This window comes from Mya arenaria, chromosome 12 (genome assembly GCF_026914265.1).
Source record: "Mya arenaria isolate MELC-2E11 chromosome 12, ASM2691426v1".
NCBI classification, from domain to species: Eukaryota; Metazoa; Mollusca; class Bivalvia; order Myida; family Myidae; genus Mya; species Mya arenaria.
The window spans coordinates 61,803,843-61,809,842 of record NC_069133.1 but is presented as its reverse complement, the minus strand read 5'-3'; the positions used below and the strand labels follow the sequence as shown (position 1 = coordinate 61,809,842).

Below are 6,000 nucleotides of genomic sequence, written 5' to 3'. Positions count from 1 at the left end.
AAATAAGAATAATACGAATATCGCGGATGTAATAAATACAAAGACTCCTGACTTAATGCAAATTTAATATATTTTATTAATTTATTCAATACAATCAACACACGTCCTGTGACATACTCCCCCTGCTTAATAAAAAAGCTCCTGACTTTTCCGTTATACAGCCTGAAATATATAAAATACAGAAAACATTCAAATTTAAAAGAGTAGTAAGCTGTTGTGATCTGGGAACCAGTCACATTATTCATTTATGATAACCAGTCTAATAGAAGCTGATGTAGGGAACCAGCTAGCAGGAAACAGACAGACTTTGACTGACCACGACTGAGACCTGACGGACTTATTACTTCTTGACGATCATCTTATATCCATCATCATCCGATACATAGATTCGACGCTAGTGCTCATCTTTATCAGGTATGTTCGTATGGATATTAGTTATTATGTCGGGATCACAATAATGGCGCTGCGACTTAAACTGGTACATTTTACCTGCGTTTAAATTGTTGCCAAAAAGTCTCAATTTTGTGGTTGGCAGCCATCTTGAAAATTTGTGTTTCAAGATTTTCAAATCATTATATTGTAATTATTTCTCAATGACATGTTGAGAATACATTGGATGTATGTTATATTTATGAATTGCAATTGATTTGGACCAACTTTTGATATTTTGGTCCGTTATTTCAGGATTTAATATTCTGAATCTGATACTTTCACTTTCACTTTGAAATTTATCGGAACAGGCTTCCGTTTTATTTTCAATTGTAATATTGCAATAACTGTTCAGTGTAATGCTGAGATTACATTGAATCATTGAATTGTGTATAACATGCAATTGAAATAGACCAATTATTGGCCTTTTTGTATCATAATTTGGAATTTGAAATTTTGAAATTAGCCGGGAGATTTTCCGTTGAATATTTCTATTTCATCTATTTTGTTTGCACTAAAAATTGTTTACTGACATATTTTTTATGCATGTCTTGTAGAATTAGTGCGTATTTCATGCATATTACATTCCGACGTTAACCGGAAGTGACGTTTCATTGACCGGAAGTGGCGTGTTCATCGCCATAAGTTGGGGAATATTCAGCTCTCCTATACCTGAGGGCGCCAGTTGCTGACTTTTGACGGTGAAGTAAGTCAGTTAAACTAAACATCACATCCAAATTGTTGGATATTGGATGTCTGACAAATTAGAAATAATTGTCGGTGAATACTACTATGTTAAAGAATCCAACTATTGGATATAATAATTTTCACTAAATACTTCTGTGTCAAAACAACGACAACAAGTGTCTGATATAATAATCGTCACTTATTAACTAGGGTGTACTACCCTGTGTCAAAGATCCAACTATTGGATATATAACAATTGTCACTTAATTCTAATGTGTAAAAACAACAAGTGTCTGATATAATAATTGTCTATATAAGTTTCCGAAGTGTTTGGAAAAGCTATACTAAATTATTGATAATTTTGTGATATAAATATAGATTAAATATTGAATTACCAAGAACTTGGTATATGTATTCTGTAGACAAATAATGCAAGCTGGGGAGAAAGAGTTTTACAGAGTGCTAGTTATTTATACCAATTATTTGGTAATATTCATAATGGATGAATATAATGAATTGACAGTTTAACCATAAAAGAATTTTTTTCAAAAGAAGTGGATTGTTCCTAAGTTCTTAGGAAACACGTAGGTATTTTGAAATTGTGATTTTATAACGATAATAAATATAAGTAGTCAAACTGAATTAGGTTGTATTCTTTGAGAAAATAAAATCATAAAAAGGGTGTTAACTTATGCAATCATTAATTATTTAACATATTAATGAAAACTAATAAAGGTACTATATCTGCTTCTGGGAATAAGAATTTATTCCAAGAAATTGGATTTTCACCTTAAAAACAGCATTTGATTTATGTTTGCTATCCGTTACAAGCGTATCTATAATAAAGATTCCAAGTAATTTGGAAAGTAATGAGATGAAATGAAAATAGCCAAAGGTTTAAATACAACTAAGAATTTTAGGATAAGGGTTAATTTGGTGAAAAGGGGGTGATGTTTAGGGTTGTATTAAATTAAAGAACTATGAATGAAGCAAGTGAAAAAGTAAGGGAGGCACAAAAGTTCAAAGCCACAAAGTTCTAATAATTAAACTGTAGGAAACGCATCAAGGGACTCATGGCATATTCAGTTCCTCTTGTTGGTACATTACCACTAGTGTATCCATCAATGCAACCAACATGTGCGTACCAATCCCATCTACCATTTCAACCACCCAATCCATATCCAATGGGTTCATTTCCGACTATGATGCCGCCTTGGATGTATCCATATCCCATGAATCCATACATGATGCACCCACAAATGCAACAAGGCCTGGGAATGAATGGCATGTGCCCAGGTTACATGGGTTATCATTGATGATTTGGTTAGTTCTGGGGCTAGAGGAAGTGACTCCCAAATAACAAAGGGTAATATCTGGGAAAGAGGGTCCCAATGTGATGGGGTAGATTAGGAGCTGGTGAAAGTAAATTCCGACTTTCGGAGAGAAATGGCCTGGACACAAAGTCCACGGGAGACAATCTATCACATCAGTTTAGGTACAAGGAAATAACCCAAGACCAAACATGTGATGAACGTGCCATAAGAGAGAGGCCAGCTACTGTGGCACAAGTAATGGACAAATTGACTTGCTTGTGCCGAGGGTCTAAACCCATAAAGAAGGTGTCAGCAGAGAAAAGCGTAGCTGCGGTCGCTCAAATGTCCCAAAGTAAGATGCTTGAAATCTCAAACATATCCAGACATATTGGACTAGATTATTTGAACTGGGAGAGAGTAAAATCAAAGGTACTGATGTTACGCTCAATTCCAGCAAGTAAGCGATGTTTTCAATATGCACGAATGGGGCATTTCCAATCAGATTGTCCTGAACATCATCAGGTTAGGGTTAAAATAAAGTTGCAAGGAAAGCTTATGGCGTGAAAGCTAGAAAGAGTAGTTGGTAGTAGTTTTTATCTCGAGTGCAATATCGATATTTCATGAATACAACACAACAGTTCAGTTCAATGTTTTTATCAACAGTATATGTTTTAATAACAATCTCCAACAAATAAACACATACAGTATACCAATTCAAGAGAAACACTATCAACAGTACATGTTTTCTCAACACTAAATGCCCAACAAATAAAGGCATATACACCACTTCTAGAGCAACACTTTATTCAAAACATTCTGCCATAATAAATGTCTAAATTAATAAAAAGGGGGAGAACTGTAAAGAATAACATTAAACAAATCAAAGCACTGAAAGCACTTATAATAAGTTCAAGATTACCAAGCATGATATAAGGAATCATGATAAATTATTATACAGAAAGTTTATTATAAATGAACTTATATAACTAGAATATATATTGCTGAAGACGCTATTGATAACGCTATATGCTTAAAAGCGAAGTGTTTTGAGTTGCAATTAGTTGTTCAGAAATATTCAAAATAAAAACCTGAATATGTTTAATAGTTATATGACTTCATCACAAACAGAGATTAAATGTAGGATACACTGTGATGAATGTAAGGATATGTTTTTATGAACGATGTGTGAATGATAGAGGAGAGGAGTGGGTGACTTTGAGTATGTATGATTGTACGGCTTGCGAGAAGGAGAATAAGGGCATCTCAGGATAATGGAATTTGATTTAACTTTACAGGATGACAGATTCCGAGTCTTTGGAAGGGAGCCCAAAAAGGTCATGGAAAGAAACAGAACGGATAATTCCAATTAATCCCGATGATATTGTACGGGAAATGGAAACCTTATGTTCTCGCAAAGTACAGATGCCATCTGCCAAATTATTGATCTTTCAATTAGGTTTGGTCAAGGACCAAGAAAAGATTAATAGGATTGTTACAGAACAATGCCAAATTGCACAGGGTCGTGGGAATTTTAGGTTCATCCGTGAGGCCAAAAGTTATGCAGATAATATTCTAACGACCGAATGTTTAAAATCATTGGAATCAATTTGGGGAAAGAGTAACCAACCTATTAAAAAGGGAAACTCCTGTTTATCAACAGACACTGGTAATGACGTTTTTTCTAGTAGGGATATTCGCTTTTTGGGAAATACTGTTAAAAGTGAACCGGTGGACTCTTTCAGTGTTGACTCTAATGTTACCTCAGATGAAGTTATCCCAAATCTTTTGGGTGATGAAGATGATATGGCACATGACTCACTATTGAATTTAGAACCCAAAGACTTGGGTGGAAATCATACAACTGAATCAATTTCAAATGACTCACTTTTGGATTTAGAACCCAAAGACCTGGGTGGAATACATACAACTGAATCAAATTTAGATTTGGAACCCAATCTGTTGGGCGGTGACGAAAGAGTGGAAACTGAAATTAATACATCTGTTCCCATTTTGGATCTGGAACCCCAATTTTTGGGTGAAGAGGAGATAGTGGAAACTGAAATTAAAGACTCTATTGACATCTCTTCTAGTCAAATTAATGAGACAATACTACCTGTGAAATTAGAATCCAATATATTGGATGAAGCTATGGAGGTTGACATGAATAACAATATAAACTCAAACTCAAATGTAATAGTAATCTCAGATGATGAAACCAGTCAAGATCCACAACTTCTAAGAGATAGGACATTAAGACAGAGAGGACCCAATACTTCAGTTCCAAACAAAGGGTCAAAGGTGCGTATCAATGACCAATCGTGTCCACTGTCTTGTGGGGCTTTCAGAAATCTTCGTCAACACGTTGAGTATCATCATCTTCCAAAACAATTTCATCAAAAGAACATGAACAATTCCCAAATGCATAATTTTAGGCTTGAAAGTTTGTTTTGGCTCGCGGAGAAAATTGTTAGCAAACGTAGTATTGTCAAACTCTATCATTATTGTCAAAAAACAATTTGGATTTCCAGGAATGTTCCTATTACAGATGAAGTGAAGGATTGGTTGGAATTATGGAAAGAACTTGAAAATTGGGATTGTCCCAAACATTTCCAGTTTAACCCAATTAATTCTTGGGCACTGGTTGGACATTGGAGGATCCTTTTAGAACTTATCCAAACTCTGTCAGTTGAAGATAGGCATCAATTTCGTAGATACATGCCAGACACTCTGGAAGTTACTCTAACTGAAGGAAAAAGAACAGTGCATTCTACAAACACAGACGACGCTGCAGTCCAACTTTCTACTCGTTCGTCTACAGTACAACCAATTTCTATAAACACTTCAACGGCACCGGTTCAACAAGTCAGTTCAGTGCCAACAAATTCTGAAGCCATGGACAACAATTTTTCTGTTCAACAAGAGATTCCAGTGCCAACCAAACCTAAAGCCATGGATAGTCATTTCCATTTAGACCGCTCACTATTCAAACTAAATTTAAACAAGTTCAGCTCTACCCAAGATTTGATAAATGTGTCTGTGGGTTCAATTCCAAGAAATGAAGTGGAAGTAGTAGGTGGAATAGCCAATTTTTGCGATCCCAAACACTTTTTGGGAGATTATACACATCTTGGGCATGGTTTTTCAGCCTCGGTAGGAATACATCCACGGAACGTTTCATCCATTGACAGTTTACCGTCAATTCTTTGTAAGTTAGATCAACAATTAAAACTTGCCAATGTTGTGGCTTTGGGTGAAGTAGGATTGGATCATACGGAACCAGAGGAGAAGTGGGAGAACCAAGAGAAGGTGTTGGTAGAAGTTTTAAGTTTGGTCTCAATCCGGACTCCCGTGATTCTACATATAAGAGATCAAAGGGACAAAGAACCTGGAGAATTATACCGAAGATGTTTGAATCTCATCAAAACTAGTGGGAACACTGCCAGAAATCAACCTTTTCATTTACATTGCTTTACTGGTACAACTGAGACCATGAGAAGTTGGCTGTCTGAATTTCCCAATACTTATTTTGGGTTTACTGGAATGGTCTGGTTCTTTGACAATTATCAGCAAG

The 6,000-nt window shown here is 35.5% G+C and overlaps 1 long non-coding RNA gene across 1 annotated transcript; it reads left to right on the top strand.

The window, feature by feature from the left end:
- Positions 1-229: 229 nt before the first annotated feature.
- LOC128212388 (uncharacterized) lies at positions 230-3,979 on the top strand. The gene is made up of 3 exons (XR_008257443.1): positions 230-414; positions 987-1,135; positions 3,725-3,979. It is a non-coding gene; the product is annotated as an uncharacterized LOC128212388 (long non-coding RNA).
- Positions 3,980-6,000: the final 2,021 nt, after the last annotated feature.